This window comes from Dendrobates tinctorius, unplaced genomic scaffold (assembly GCF_039654945.1).
Source record: "Dendrobates tinctorius isolate UK_male_01 unplaced genomic scaffold, ASM3965494v1 ptg000030l, whole genome shotgun sequence".
Taxonomy (NCBI): domain Eukaryota; kingdom Metazoa; phylum Chordata; class Amphibia; order Anura; family Dendrobatidae; genus Dendrobates; species Dendrobates tinctorius.
Window position 1 is genome coordinate 8729476 of NW_027361698.1, and position 16545 is coordinate 8746020.

Here is a 16545-nt window from a genome sequence, read left to right on the forward strand (position 1 = left end):
AGAGAACATTCTTCCAAAATGTTTTAGACTTTTTCAGGTAAGTTTTGGCAAACTCCAGCCTTGCTTTTTTATTTCTCGGGGTAAGAAGTGGGGTCTTCCTGGGTCTCCTACCATACAGTCCCTTTTCATTCAGACGCCTACGGATAGTACGGGTTGACACTGTTGTACCCTCGGACTGCAGGGCAGCTTGAACTTGTTTGGATGTTAGTCGAGGTTCTTTATCCAACATCCGCACAATCTTGCATTGAAATCTCTTGTCAATTCATCCACATCTAGGGAGGTTAGCCACAGTGCCATGTGCTTTAAACTTCTTGAAGACACTGTGCACGGTAGAGACAGGAACATTCAGGTCTTTGGAGATGGACTTGTAGCCTTGAGATTGCTCATGCTTCCTCACAATTTGGTTTCTCAAGTCCTCAGACAGTTCTTTGGTCTTCTTTCTTTTCTCCATGCTCAATGTGGTACACACAAGGACACAGGACAGAGGTTGAGTCAATTTTCATCCATGTCAACTGGCTGCAATTGTGATTTAGTTATTGCCAACACCTTTTAGGTGCCACAGGTAAGTTACAGGTGCTGTTAATTACACAAATTAGAGAAGCATCACATGATTTTTCGAACAGTGCCAATACTTTTGTCCACCCTCTTTTTTATGTTTGGTGGGGAATTATATCCAATTTGGCTTTAGGACAATTCTTTTTGTGTTTTTTCATTTAAGACAAATTAAATGAAGATACTAATACCAAAGAATTTGTGTTTGCAATCATTTTCAGTAAGAAACTGAGTATTATCTGACAGAATTGCAGGGGTGTCAATACTTTTGGCCACAACTGTATGCAGCAGCTAAAGCTATGAGCCACAGAATGCACTGATAAATAGTATAAAAATTTGTATACTTGAAGTGTATTTGTATGTCCCTGTATCCTAGAGGGGAAATAAGAGAAATATCTTTTCTCCCTATAAAATTATTAAAAAATAATTAAAAAAAACAACTGTAATAATGCCATTTTTAACGCGCTTTTAAAAAAATAATAAACACCACAAATGAGCAAATTACAGAAATGTTTGGGGTCCCTGTAATTGTAGCGGCCCACACAACACAGCTATCAGATTTTTTATGGTGATTGGTTAATGCCAAAAAAATGATCTGATTGATTTTTTTCTCTAGTAAACCTTAAACAATGTAATAGAAGTGTATCGCTGAGGCCATATTCACAATTAGTGTTAAAGATTAGTGATGAGTAGAGTTGAGCGAAACAGGTCGGTCAGATTAAAAAATCGCTGACTTTCGCCAAAGTCGGGTTTCGCCGATCGAAACCCGACCCTATCGTGAGGTCGGCCATGAGGTCGCCGATCAGTGCGCCAAAGTCGCATTTCCAATGATACTTTCAGCGCCTTTTCTCACCCAATGATGGAGGGCGCACACTGTGGGCAACGCGATGACATGCGCAGCGGCCAGCACCATCTTTGAGAAGGGTCAATGCCTGGCTTTGTGATTGGCTGGCTTTGTGTGGTGGCGTCACAGTGGGTATAAAAGGCTTTGAACGCCGACCGCCATCTTACTTCTGCCGATCTTACGATAGGGAGAGGTGCTGCTGCTGATTCTGAACAGGGAGAGCATTAGGCAGAGAAGAAGAAAAAAAAACTTCTTCTGCTGATAGCGCTTTTCACTGTACAGTTAGTGTGCAGTGAAAGGGGAGGATTTTGTTGTGTGCAGCAGTGCTGGTGGTGATTAGGCTGCCTTTTAAGGCTACCTGCTAGCTGCATTGCTGTGTGCACACTGCTGTTCAAACTGCTTTTTTCAAAGCACTCCAACTTTTATTATTTTGTCCTGGTGAGTTACTGATCGTTCATTTTTTAACACACCATCTAGTGGTGTACGCTCCTCACACACTACAGTGTACTGGCTGGTATCACGGACAAATAGAAGCTATCTGGGTGTGACTCTGGAAGAAAAAGCCGAGGAGTTTCTCTGCTTTTCCAGACCTACACCTTAGAGTCATGTCCGTTTTTCAAACAGTTTCGTATGTCTGCTGTTTAAAGATGGTCAAAACTAGACAGAGACAGCGTGTGTCCGTATACAAATACACGGAGCTTGACAGTTTTACATACACACACCGTACAGCGGTGTACGTTCCTCACACACTACCATGTAGCGCCTTCTAGCACGGACAAATAGAAGCTACCTGTGTGTGACTCTGGAAAAAAAAGCCGAGGAGTTTTTCCGTTTTTCCAGACCTACACCTTAGAGTCCTGTCCGTTTTTCAAACAGTTTCGTATATCTGCTGTTTGATGACGGTCAAAACTAGACAGAGACAGCATGTTTCAGTTCGTATACAAATACACGGAGCTTCACAAGTTTACATACACACATCGTATAGAGCTGTCCGATTCTTCAACAGTATTGAATATCTGCCGTTCGCATTACCGTCACTTTTATACCTAGTGAGCGTGTGTGTGACACTCCGTAAATACATATACGGAGATTGTTAGTTGCACAAACATCGCATACAGCTGTACACTTCTGATACAGTTCCGTATATCTGCTTGTTGGATTACGGTCCAATACATACTGTGAGAGCATCTGTGACTAACATAATATATACGTTTATTTAATTTGCTTAATACACCTTACACAGCTGTACGCTCCTCATACAGTACCATCTCTCTGCTGGCATTTTTGGTACATTTTCCCAAACATGAGGAAGTATGGTGGAAGAGTCCACGGACGTGGGCAGGGGGGCACAGCTGGTACTGATGGTGATGGTGCAACGGCTGGTTCTGACAAAAGCACAATAGCAGCTAAGGCAGGAGGTGTTGAGCCTGCGTCATACTCTGGCCCAAGAAGGCCTGTAAGGTTGCCTTTTCTTAGAGTAGGAAAACCGCTTTTAAAGCCAGAGCATCAGGAACAGGTTTTGGCGTACATTGCTGAAACAGCCACCAGCTCTATTGCCTCCTCTTCTGAATGGTCGAAACCTGCAAGCACGGAGTCGTCAGTGCAGGGTTCTTGTCATAAAAAACCCCTTTCCTTGTGTCCTTCACCCCCACCAAAAGTTAAGGATGCGGCAGCCCACACTTCAGATTACTCTATGGAGCTCTTTTCACATACCATGCCTGGGTTATCCAGTCAAATCCTGAATTCCCCAGTCCAAGATGAATCTTACATGGAGTGCACTGATGCACAGCCACTGCTAGATGTTTCTGCTGGTACATTGACCCACAGCACTACATTGCCCTCTCAGTCTGTTGAGCCAGAATCTGACCCTGATGAAACCCAGGTGCCCCTTCCCGCATGCTATACCACCTTACACGGTGACACAGAGGAAGGTAAAGAGGAAGGTGCAGATGACTTTGAAGAGGAGGTGATGGATGACCCAGTTATGGACCCGGATTGGCATCCAATGGGGGAGGAGGGTGGCACTGGCAATAGTTCAGATAAGGAGAAGGATCCGCAGGAGGCATTGACATCGCAGCAGCGGTTATCTAGCAGGCCCGTAGCTGTCCTAAAACGTGGAACAAAAACTAAAAGAGTTGCAGGACAGCTTGGCCAGAGGGTCAACTTAGCACAGCGTGCAAGGCCAGAAAATGTTTACCATAGTAGGAAGAGTGCAGTGTGGCACTTCTTTGTCCAAAATCCTACTGATGAGGCAAAGGTTACCTGTAAGAAGTGCGGAAGGACCTTTAGCCGAGGTAAACAACTCAGAAATTTGAATACCAGTCGCATGCTAAGACATTTAATCAACATGCACTTGCAAGCATGGATGGACTACAAAACCTCAGGTAGCACATGTGCACCTGCTCTGACTGAAGGTAGCCAACAACGCTCCATCCTTACCCCCACTGTAAGACCACTGCCACCATTAAGCACACCACCAGCACTAAATGTGGAGGTGTCGTCGCAAGGCCAAAGCACTCAGGGAATCACAATGGCTTTGCAACACAACACTGAATCTAGGCCATCACCACCAATACCATCACCAACCCCCTCTCACTCTATCCGGTCCACCGCTACTTCCCCCATATGCAGCTCTCCAGTCCAGCTCACCCTACCAGACACTCTGAGTAGGACAAGAAAGTACTCATCCTCTCATCCGCGTACACTGTGTTTGAACGCCTACATTGCTAAACTAATCTCATTAGAGATGATGTGACTCGCCCCCAGAGGCTGTTGGGTACTCGGTGCCGGGCCCATTGATTACAATGGGAGATGTCACAGTGGCAGTGACCCAGCCCGTGGCCTCAGGTGGTCAATGTAAAAGGGGTAGAGTGATGGGGATAAATTTGTTGAGATGATTCGTGATGCCACCTGTGGTTTCTGGTCAGTTTAACCAGCGCTGCAGGGTTGCTTCTCTAGGACAGATGGTGTGGTGCAGCAATGATGTTGAAGCTCCCCACAGGTGGAGCTGTAGTACCAGGGCAGTGTAGATGAGGTTGGTAAGTGGGGAGATGGTGTAAAGACGTAGATGTAGCAGAGCCGGGTGCAAGGCGCAAGAATAAGTGGAGGACACGAGGGCATGTAGTTCCAAAGCTTTACTCACAGTCTGTTGAGCATACAGGTGCCCACTTCGGTGCAGTGTCCTCCCGGTCAGGGGCTCAGCCAACTCCCAGGCAAGGTAGAGTACACCTTTCCAGCACTTCTCCAACATGTGCCTTCTCTGAACGTCTCCACACTAGCGCCTAATCTGAAGTACTTGTAAACTCAAGTTCCTCCTTCTTGATGTTACGTAGAACTCTACTTGTACGGCAGATAGCTGTACCCTGCTTTGGGGACTCATTCTATCAAGTCCCGGCTACCTCACGTTGCTGTTGTGCCCCCAAGTCTTAGGTGGGAATAAAGTGGTGACAACTTCTATTCCTCCAGTGTCTGCTGCAGGACCATCAGTATCCATACAACCTCGGGGACCAGACCTCGGCCACGCGCTTAGAACTTGAGGAAGGGCTCTGCTCTGACCCTCGTCCTTAGTTCCCTTCTCCTTACGTTCCATACTAAACTATCTTACTTCTGAAGAATCAGGCTTTCTATGGCTCTTTCCCGTGCCAGCAGCTCCAGGTCACTGAAGTCTGCTGCAGCACCTCCTTCACTCCATCCCTCTCTCGGGATCTTCTCTCACAGACTGACCTTTTCCTAATATTCTCCCGCTCTCTTGTGCAGTCTAAGCTTCACCCACCACCCAGCACTCTTCGAGTTCCAAGCAGGGAGCCACCAAAGGTGCTTTGCTACACTACTATGTTGTGTGGGATGCAGGTGGTGGAGTGTGGTCAGGTGTCTCCACCTTACCTGGATAGTGGGGTACCACACCTCATGAGGAGGTGCAGTACCTCTGTGGCGAATGAACCCTCAGGGGCGCCACAGATGCCCTACCATTTGGTTGAAAGCGAAGTTTTCCGTGACCTCATGGCCTATGCTGTCCCACGCTATGACCTACCAAGTCGGCACTTCTTTTCTCGAAAAGCCATCCCTGCCCTCCACCGGCATGTGAAAGACCGCATTGTCCATGCACTAAAACAGTCAGTGAGTGGAAAGGTGCACCTCACAACTGATGCATGGACCAGTAGGCATGACCAGGGCCGTTACGTGTCCATTACTGCGCACTGGGATAATGTGGTGGATGCAGGCTCCACTGGGGACATTGGCGGTGGAACAGTGCTGCCTAGCCCACGGTATAGGAAACAGTTGGCTGTAGGCTTTCGCTCCTCCTTGTCTATCAGCGAAAGCTCGTCCACAGTGCGCAGTCCCACGAGCACTACATCCGCAGCTGGCAGTGTTGTACACGTGGTGTCCCACTATAGAACAGCTAGTGGTAAGCGTCAGCAGGCTGTGATAAAGATGATGCCTTTGAGCGACAACAGACACACCGCGGAGGTACTGGCTGACTACTTGCAGTGACAAACAGAGTCATGGCTGGGCAGTCTACATTTTGAGGCAGGCAAGGTAGTCAGTGATAACGGCCGTAATTTTGTGGCAGCCATAGCCCGTGCAAAACTCACACACATACCTTGCCTGGCTCACACTTTGAACCTGGTGGTGCAGTGCTTCCTTAATAATTATCCGGAGTTAACATCCCTGCTCCATAAGGTGCGAAGACTGTGCTCGCCATACACTCCAGTCATATGCAGAAGCTGCAGCGATTGCTCCACCTCCCACTGCACCGCCTAATCATAGACGTTGCAACAAGGTGGAACTCCACCCTGCACATGGTTGAGAGGCTGTGTGAACAGAGGCAGGCTGTAAAGCATTTGTGGGAGGATACACGGGCAGGCAGTTTGAGGGATGACATGGAATTGTCGGGTGTTCAGTGGTCAAAACTGAAAGACCTCTGTAAAGTCCTTCAGTGTTTTGAGGAATGCACACAGCTGGTAAGTGCAGATGACGCCATCAGAAGCATGAGCATCCCACTTATGCGTCTGCTCATGCAAAGTTTGACGCACATTAAGGATCAGGCGTCTGCAGCGGAGGAGGAGGAGGGAATCCTTGATGACAGTCATCCATTGTCTGGTCAGAGAACTGTCCTGGACAAGGTGGAGGAAGAAGAGGAAGAGGAGGAGGATGAGGATAAGCGGATGATTATTTTGGGCAAGAGGATGTTTCTCAGGGGGCAAGAAAAAATGTTGGCATTCCAAGGTCAGGTACAGTGTTTGTGCGTCACTGTAGGGATGTGGATTTGCCAGAAACTGCTCCTCCACCCACCATGGGCTGTGCATCATTGACACGTGGAACATTGGCCCACATGTGCGATTATGCCTTGTGGATCCTAAAAAGGGACCCCCGCATTGCCAAAATGATGAGGGATGACAACTACTGGCTGGCCAGCATCCTCGATCCACGCTACAAAGGCAAATTACACAACATCATGCCACAGGAGAACCTAGAGATAATATTGGCAAACAAACAAGCAACTTTGCTAAACCATTTGTTTGAAGCTTTCCCAACACACAGCAGCAGTACTGGTTCTCCCACGAGCCGTAGTGGGCACAATGGAAGAGGTGTTCGTGGTGCACACAGCAGAAGTGGCGATGGAGACAGGGGTTTAATGACCATGTTGTGGAATGATTTCTCAAGTACCGCTCACACGACTGCTAATACTGCATCGATTAAAAGTGACAGGAGGCAGCAGTTGTCAACTATGGTTACAAACTACTTTTCCTCCCATATCGATATTCTCCCTCACAGGTCATTCCCCTTTGACTATCGGGCCTCTAAACTGGACGCCTGGCCTGAATTGGCACAATATGCCTTATAGGAGCTCGCTTGCCCTGCTGCTAGTGTGTTATCTGAAAGAGTCTTCAGTGCTGCTGGATCAATCCTGACAGAAAAAAAGACCCATCTGTCAACCCAAAATGTTGATGATCTAACCTTCATTAAAATGAACCATGCATGGGATTCAAAGGATTTTGTCCCACCTTCCCCTGATGATACATAGGTTACCAGAAAAGTGCCTCGGTTTTTTCCTCCTCTTCCTCGGACTTGCCCAATTACGCCTTTTTGCAGCAGCTGAATGTCCTGCCAACACATCAACATATGCCAATTTTTAAACCTCCCTAACTTGGCTGCCCACCCCTCCTCCAACAGCTGGGGTCAACACCTGGCGCTCTGGGCAAGTGCCGTTGCAATTCACCACAGCCGTTTCACATTTCTCTGTACACAGGCCCCGGTACCTTCACTTCCTTTGTAACTATAATCGTGGCGTCCTCTGTGGCTCTTCCACTGTGGCTGGCCTAGGCCCAACCACCACAGCGCTGCACCAGTCTGAGCACACCGTCCGTATGATAGCACTAGGCCATCTTCGTCTGCGGCTACCGTCCTCTGGGCCACCCCCCCGTGACCGCCTCAACTGTCAGTCCTTTCTGGAGCCTTTCCACTGTCTCTATTTCCTCAGCAGAACTTCCTCTTTACTGTGCTCCCTTCGCTGACTGACTCTTCCAGAACCTTCCCTCAGCCTTTTATACTTCCAGTTCTGGTAACTCTGCCCACCATCACCTAACAGTTTCTCTGACCAATGCCAGTTATTCAGTCCCACTCCTACACTCTCCACTGCCCTCCAATGGGCAAGCTAAAAGACTGCACCCTTTCTCTTTATCTTAGCGGTTTCACACCTACACTGCGCTACACCTCTGCTTCTCACTACAGGCTGGTTTGTCTGTCAATCCACCTTCCCTACATCATCCATAGTGAGTGAGCGTGTGTGGGTTATGCCTTCTATATATATGGTGAATCGGAGAAACAAATTTTTACACTATACTCAATACAGCTTGTGTCTTGTTATACAGTACTTTTGTTCGACATTTAGCATTACGGTCAAATCCATACTGTGTAAGCGTCTGAGAGTGACTACGGGACAATTTATACGGAGATTTTAATTGTACCGTAAAAAATATATACTTGCTATCTTGTTATCCAGGACCTTTTTTACAACATTTTTTATTATGGTCAAAACCAAACTGAGTGAGCGTCTGAGGGTGACTACTGAAATATATACCGATATTTTCAATTTGGCCAACACTGTATACAGGAGAACGCTTCTGATACAGTAACCTTTTTAGCTATTTAGATTCTGGTGTAATCCATAATGAGCCTGTAAACGTCTGTCTGTTACTCCGGCAATATATTTGGAACTTTAAGATTACCCCAACAGTGTATACAGCTGTACGCTTGTGTTACATAACCCATTTACAGCTTTTCATATTCTTGTGTAATCCATACTGGGCCTGAGAGCGTTTGTGTCTGCCTCTTGAAATGTATACGGAGAATCAGAATGTTTACACTATACTATATATACCTTGTATCTGGTGAAACTGTACCCTTTTTCAACTTGTTATTTTATTGGGTAATCCATACTGAGCCTGTGAGCGTCTGTGTATGCCTCATGAAATATATACGGAGATTTACTGCTATCCATAGACTGTATAGAGCTGTACGCTTCTGATACAGTACCATATATCTGCTGGTATTTTGGGTCCATTTTCCAAAACATGAGGAAGTATGGTGGAAGAGGATGCAGATGTGGGCGTGGAGGACCACCTGGTACTGATGGTGGTGGTGGTGCATCTGCTGTTAGTGCCAAAAACACAATAGCAGCTAAGGCAGGAGGTGTTGATGGTGTAGCTCTGGAAGGCCTGGAAGGCTCCCTTTTCTGGGAGTAGGTAGACTGCTTTTAAAGCCAGAGTATCAGGAACTGTTTGTGGCTTACATTGCTGAAACAGCCTCCAGCTCTATCGCCTATGCTTCTGAAGTTGTAAAAAATGCAAGCACTGAGTTGTAACTGCAGGCTTCTGGTCAGGAGAAACCCCTTTCCTTGAGTCCTTCACCCACACCAAAAGTGAAGGATGTGGAAGCACATACCTCAGATTACTCTACAGAGCCCTTTTCACATACCATGCCTGGGTTAATTAAAAATAGGGCCCATCATGTACTGGAGCAATGTAAATGGGGCAGATCAGACACTGGAGCAGCATCTAAGGGGCCCATTATACACTGGAGCATTACAAATGGGGCCCATTATATATGGAGCATTATTAGGGCCCATGATACACTGGAGCATCATCCATGAGGCCCATCATGTACTGGAGCATTGTAAATGGGGCAGAAAAGACACTGGAGCAGCATCTAAGGGGCCCATTATACACTGGAGCATTACAAATGGGGCCCATTATATATGGAGCATTATTAGAGCCCATCATACACAGGAGCATCATCCATGAGGCCCATCATGTACTGGAGCAATGTTAATGGGGCAGATCAGACACTGGAGCAGCATCTAAGCTGCACATTATACACTGGAGCATTACAAATGGGGCCCATAATATATGGAGCATTATTAGGGCCCATGATACACTGGAGCATCATCCATGAGGCCCATCATGTACTGGAGCAATGTAAATGGGGCAGATCAGACACTGGATCAGCATCTAAGGGACCCGTTATACACTGGAGCATTACAAATGGGGCCCATTATATATGGAGCATTATGTGGAACTCATCAGATGCTGTATGGAACATTACATGTGACTAATTATTTGGTATGGAGAAATATATGGGGCTCATTATTCTGTATGGCGCACAAGTAGGACAAGAAAGTACTCATCCTCTCATCCGCGTACACTGTGCTTGAACGCCTACATTGCCATACTAATCTCATTAGAGATTATGTCCTACCGTTTGGTTGAAAGCAAAGCTTTCCGCAAGCTCATGGCCTATGCTGTCCCACGCTATGACCTACCCCGTCGGCACTTCTTTTCTCGTAAAGCCATCCCTGCCCTCCACCGCCATGTGAAAGACCGCATTGTCCATGCACTAAAACAGTCAGTGAGTGGAAAGGTGCACCTCACAACAGATGCATGGACCAGTAGGCATGGCCAGGGCCATTACGTGTCCATCACTACGCACTGGGTTAATGTGGTGGATGCAGGCTCCACAGGGGACAGCGGTGGTGGAACAGTGCTGCCTAGCCCATGGTATAGGAAACAGTTGGCTGTAGGCTTTCGACCCTCCTCCTCCATAAGCGAAAGCTCGTCCACAGAGCGCAGTCGCACGAGCACTCCATCTGCAGCTGCCAGTGTTGCACACGAGGTGTCCCACTATCGAAAAGCTAGTGGTAAGCGTCAGCAGGCTGTGTTAAAGATGATGTCTTTGGGCGACAACAGACACACCACGGAGGTACTGGCCGACTACTTGCAGTGACAAACTGAGTCATGGATGGGCAGTCTACATCTTGAGGCAGGCAAGGTAATCAGTGATAACGGCCGTAATTTTGTGGCAGCCATAGCCCGTGCAAAACTCACACACATACTTGTCTGGCTCACACTTTAAACCTGGTAGTGCAGTGCTTCCTTAATAATTATCCGGAGTTAACATCACTGCTCCATAAGGTGCGAAGGCCGTGCTCGCACATCCGTCGCTCGGCCGTACACTCCAATCGTATGCAGAAGCTGCAGCGATTGCTCCACCTCCCCCTGCACCGCCTAATCATAGACGTTGCAACAAGGTGGAACTCCACCCTGCACTTGGTTGAGAGGCTGTGCGAACAGAGGTAGGCTGTAATGCATTTGTGGGAGGATACACGGGCAGGCAGTTTGAGGGATGACATGGAATTGTCAGGTTTGCAGTGGTCAACGCTGAAAGACCTCTGTAGAGTCCTTCAGTGTTTTGAGGAATGCACATGGCTGGTAAGCGCAGACGACACCATCATAATTATGAGCATCCCACTTATACGTCTGCTCATGCAAAGTTTGATGCACATTAAAGATCTGGCATCTGCAGCAGAGGAGGAGGAACAGGAGGAGGAGGGAAGCCTTGCTGACAGTCAGCCATTGTCAGGTCAGGGAACTGTCCTGGATGAGGTGGAGGAAGAAGGGAAGAGGAGGAGGATGAAGGGGATGATTATTTTGGGCAGGAGGATGCTTCTCAGGCGGCAAGAGAAAATGTTGGCTTTCCAAGGTTTGGTACAGTGTTTGTGCATCACTGTAGGGATGTGGAATTGCCAGAAAGTGCTCCTCCACCCAACAGTGGCAATGCATTATTGACACCGGAACATTGGCCAACATGTGCGATTATGCCTTGCGGATCCTAAAAAGGTACCCCCACATTGCCAAAATGATGAGGGATGACGACTACTGGTTGGCCAGCATCCTTGATCCACACTATAAAGGCAAATTACACAACATCATGCAACAGGAGAACCTAGAGCTAATATTGGCTAACAAACAAGCATCTCTGGTAAACAGGTTGTTTGAGGGAATCCCAGCACACAGCAGCGGTGCTGGCTCTCCAACGAGCCGTAGTGGGCACAATGGAAGAGGTGTTCATGGTGCACACAGCAGAAGTGGCGTTGGAGACAGGAGTTTAATGACCATGTTGTGGAATGATTTCTCAAGTGCAGCTCACACGACTGCTAATACTGCATCGATTAAAAGTGACAGGAGACAGCAGTTGTCAACTATGGTTGCAAACTACTTCTCCTCCCATATCGATGTTCTCCATCACAGGTCATTCCCCTTTGACTATTGAGCCTCTAAACTGGACACCTGGCCTGAATTGTCACACTATGCCTTACATGAGCTCGCTTGCCCTGCTGCTAGTGTGTTATCTGAAAGATTCTTCAGTGCTGCTGGATCAATCCTGACAGAAAAAAGGACCTGTCGACCCAAAATGTTGATGATCTAACCTTCATTAAAATGAACCATGCATGGGTTTCAAAGGATATTGTCCCACCTTCCCCTGATGACACATAGTTTGCCAGAAAACTGCCCCGCTTTTGTCCTCCTCTTCCTCAGACTTGCCCAATTCCGCCATTTGCAGCAGCTGAATGTCCAGCCTACACATCAACATATGACATTTTTTAAACCTCCCTAACTGGGCTGCCCACCCCCCCAAGGGCTAGGGTCAACACCTGGGGAACCCGGCAAGTGCCGTTGCTCTGAACAGGTGGATGGGCTCACTGATGGCCGACGGCAATGGCACAGGGCCCCTCATAGTACAATACAGTGTCTCAGATGGTGGGAGGGCCCACTCGCCGTCAGACACACCAGCGTACTATGAGGGGCCCTGTGCCAGTACCGTCGACCACGATTGTGCCCCCCTGCTTGGTCATGGCCACAGCACTTGCAAGTTGCAATACTTACCTCTCCCTGCTCCACCGCTGTGTAGTCTGGGCAGTTAAATCCTTCACATGGACGGCCACTAGAAATTAGGTGTATTGATCAATGATGGTTAAGATGTAGCTATGGCCTGTCCTGCTGGCCTCTACCTTCAGATGATCAATGGTCTACCATTTGAAATGGACGTCAACTTACAAGCGGATGCAGTGGTGGTTTATGATCACCTTTCACAGTTGTGATAGTCACAGACGTGTGACATTCCAGCCACCATTTTTCCATGTCTCCTCTCATGCCAATCCAATAGAATCGCCTACGGCCTGTGGCTTCTGTCTTTTGCATTCCAAAATAACCAGACACATCATGATAGGCAGTGAGGACCATGTCTACATCTCTCCCTGTGATCACAATTTGATGGAGACGAGTAACGGTGATGTGATCCACGTTACTGCGATAAAGCAATCCTTTCTTCACAAAGAACCTTTTTCGCTTTCTCTACAGACACAGTAATTGAGGGTCTGCATCGCCTCTGCAACATCTACCGGGAGGTTTTCCCGCGATGAGAAATTCCTAAATTTCTGCTAACACTCGACTTTTCGTCTGTACTTGTATCCATGCAGTTTCCAGTAGCGGAGAGTCTGGACTGGCTTACTGAGACTGAAATATATACGAAGATTTAAAAGTACCACAACACTGTATACTGTTGTACGCTTCGAATACCTTTCCCTTTTTTCTACTTTTTAAATTCTGGTGTAATACATAGTGAGCCTGTGAGTGTCTGTGTCTGACTCCGGAAGTATAGACGGAAATTTACTATTACCCCTAGACTGGATATACCTGGTATGTGCTGATACAGTACCTTTATTAAAAATTTGTTATTACGGTATCATCCATTGGGATTGAGCATGTGTGTTTTACACCTTCTATATATACGGTGAATCAGAGATATCAATTTTTACCCTATACTCCATACAGCTTGTATCTTGTTATATAGTACCTTTGTTCAACATTTAGTATTATGGTCAAATCCGTTCTTAGTAAGCGTCTTTGAGTGACTACGGGACTATGTATATGGAGATTTCAATAGTACCCTTTAATATATATACTTGCTATCTTGTTATCCTGTACCTTATTTACAATATTTTTTATTATGGTCAAACCCAGACTGAGTGAGCGTCTGAGGGTGACTCCGGAAATATATACTGATATTTCAAATTTGGCCAGCACGGTATACAGCTGTACGCTTCTGATTCAGTAACCATTTTTGCTATTTACATTCTGGTGTAATCCATAATGAGTCTGTGAACGTCTGTCTGTTACTCCGGAAATATGTTTGGAGATTTAAGATTATCCCAACACTGTATACAGCTGTGCGCTTGTGTTACATTACCCATTTACAGCTTTTCATATTCTTGTGTAATCCATACTGGGCCTGAGAGCTTTTGTGTCTGCCTCCTGAAATATATACAGAGATTCCTAATGTTTACACTATACTATATATACCTTGTATCTGGTGATACTGTACCCTTTTTCACCTTTTTATTTTAATGGGTAATCCATACTGAGCCTGTGAACGTCTGTGTATGACTCATGAAATATATATGGAGATTTACTGTTATCCCTAGACTGTATAGAGCTGTACGCTTCTGATACAGTACCATATATCTGCTATCCTTCACCCACACCAAAAGTGAAGGATGCAGCAGCACACACTTCAGATTACTCAATGGAGATCTTTTCACATACCATGCCTGGGTTAATTAAAAATGGGGCCCATCATATACTGGAGCATTCCAAAAGGGGGTGGCATGATCCATGCGGGATCAGGACAGATAAAAACACAGGTAACCTTTTTTTTTCCTTAAGCTGTGCTTAAGTGTGGTTTTTGCCCCCGGTGGCCACTAGGATTATTGCACTGTGGTGTCGTTTGTTCTAAGTTTGCCCCCGGTGGTGGTGAGCGTCATTGCACTCTGTTTCTTTAGTTAAGTGCACATGTTTATAATGCAGGTGCGATTGCTCTGGCTCTGCTATAAAAGAGTCACAGGTGTTGCAATCAGTGTTGGTGATAGTATTCATTTCAACCATCCTTGGTGGAGGAAGGAGCTGGAGAACGTTCCTTGCAGCACTGTCTTAGCCATGGTGTGGAAGGAGTTATAGAGGATTTCCTTGTAGCTCTGACAGAGCTTGGTGACAGCAATTCAGGAGGAGAGCTGCATTCTGGTGGTGGACTCTGTTCCCAGGAGCAAGTGCAACAGAGTAAAGCTAAGTGGTGCTTCCCTGTTTGTGTTTTTCCTTTGTGTGTATTAGTACAGCGGTGGGGCCAGTGCCTGTGCAACCCAAGTCCCTAGCAAGGGATAGGTGTAGGGTGTGCTAGGGCGACAGGTACTGTATTACGTGCCACGTCTTGTTGTTTTAGATACCGGCCTGCTGGTCACGTCACACAGGACGGGTCATCGTGACAGGGGGACATCAGACACTGGAGCAGCATATACAGTGCTCATTATACACTGGAGCATTAGAAATGGAGCCCATTATATACTGAGCATTATTAGGGCCCATCATACACTGGACCATCATCCATGAGTCCCATCATATACTGGAGCATTCTAAATGGGGCAGATCAGACACTGGAGCAGCATCTATGGGGCACATTATACACTGGAGCATTACAAATGGGGCCCATTATATACTGAGCATTATTTGGGCCCATAAGACACTGGAGCATCATCCATGGGGCGATCATATACTGGAGCACTCTAAATGGGGCAGATCAGACACTGGAGCAGCACCTATGGGGCACATTATACAATGGAGCATTGCAAATGTGGCCTATTGTATATGGAGCATTATTTGGGCCCATAAGACACTGGAGCATCATCCATGGGGCCCATCATATACTGGAGCATTCTAAATGGGGCATATCAGACACTGGAGCAGCATCTATGGGGCACATTATACACTGGAGCATTTCAAATGGGGCCCATTATATATGAAGCATTATTTGGGCTCATAAGACACTGGAGCATCATCCATGGGGCCCATCATATACTGGAGCATTCTAAATGGGGCATATCAGACACTGGAGCAGCATCTATGGGGCACATTATACACTGGAGCATTACAAATGGGGCCCATTATATATGGAGCATTATTTGGGCCCATAACACACTGGAGCATCCTCCATGGGACCATCATTTACTGTAGCATTATGTGGAGCTCATCATATACTGTATGGAACATTATATGTGACCAATTAGTCTGTATGGAGAAATGTATGGGGCTCATTATTCTGTATGGTGCACAATGTGGTGGCCATAATACTGTATGGAGTAATATACTGTCCTTTATTTGAGCTATTGTACAATTTAAAATAGATCAGTCATGTAATGTAAGCAGTGAAGTATTTGTCATTGTACTATACCTATATTTCTGTGCCGCATCGGAGCACCATGAGTTGTGGTATGTGTTAAAGGGGCACACTGACACTCTTTGGCCCCGGGCACATGAAAACCTGGAGCCAGCCCTACCCCCCACAACTTTAGCTAAATAACCCCCAGTTTTCAATGCATAACTATTATTATGAAGTAAATTAAGGTTGACAAGCTTCAGTAATAAGAATTGATGTTTTTGGCATTGAAATAGGCACTGTAGGTGTGTTTACTGTCCTCCACTCCCTGCCGACTTTGCTTCCCCATTGACTTGCATTGGGTTTCATGTTTCAGTCGGCCTCCGACTTTTCGCTATAGTCGGCCAATTTCGTTCTACCCGACTTTTGCGAAAGTCGGGTTTCATGAAACCCAACTCGACCCTAAAAAAGGCAAAGTTGCTCATCTCTAATCACCAGGTTGAAAGTGTTCTGTCATGCAACAACCACGTTATTGTTTGCAAAGGGGCGTTTGTGGTCTCAGCAGAATTCACCTTTAGCTTCTTGTGTCCTCCCCCTGCCAATGAGGA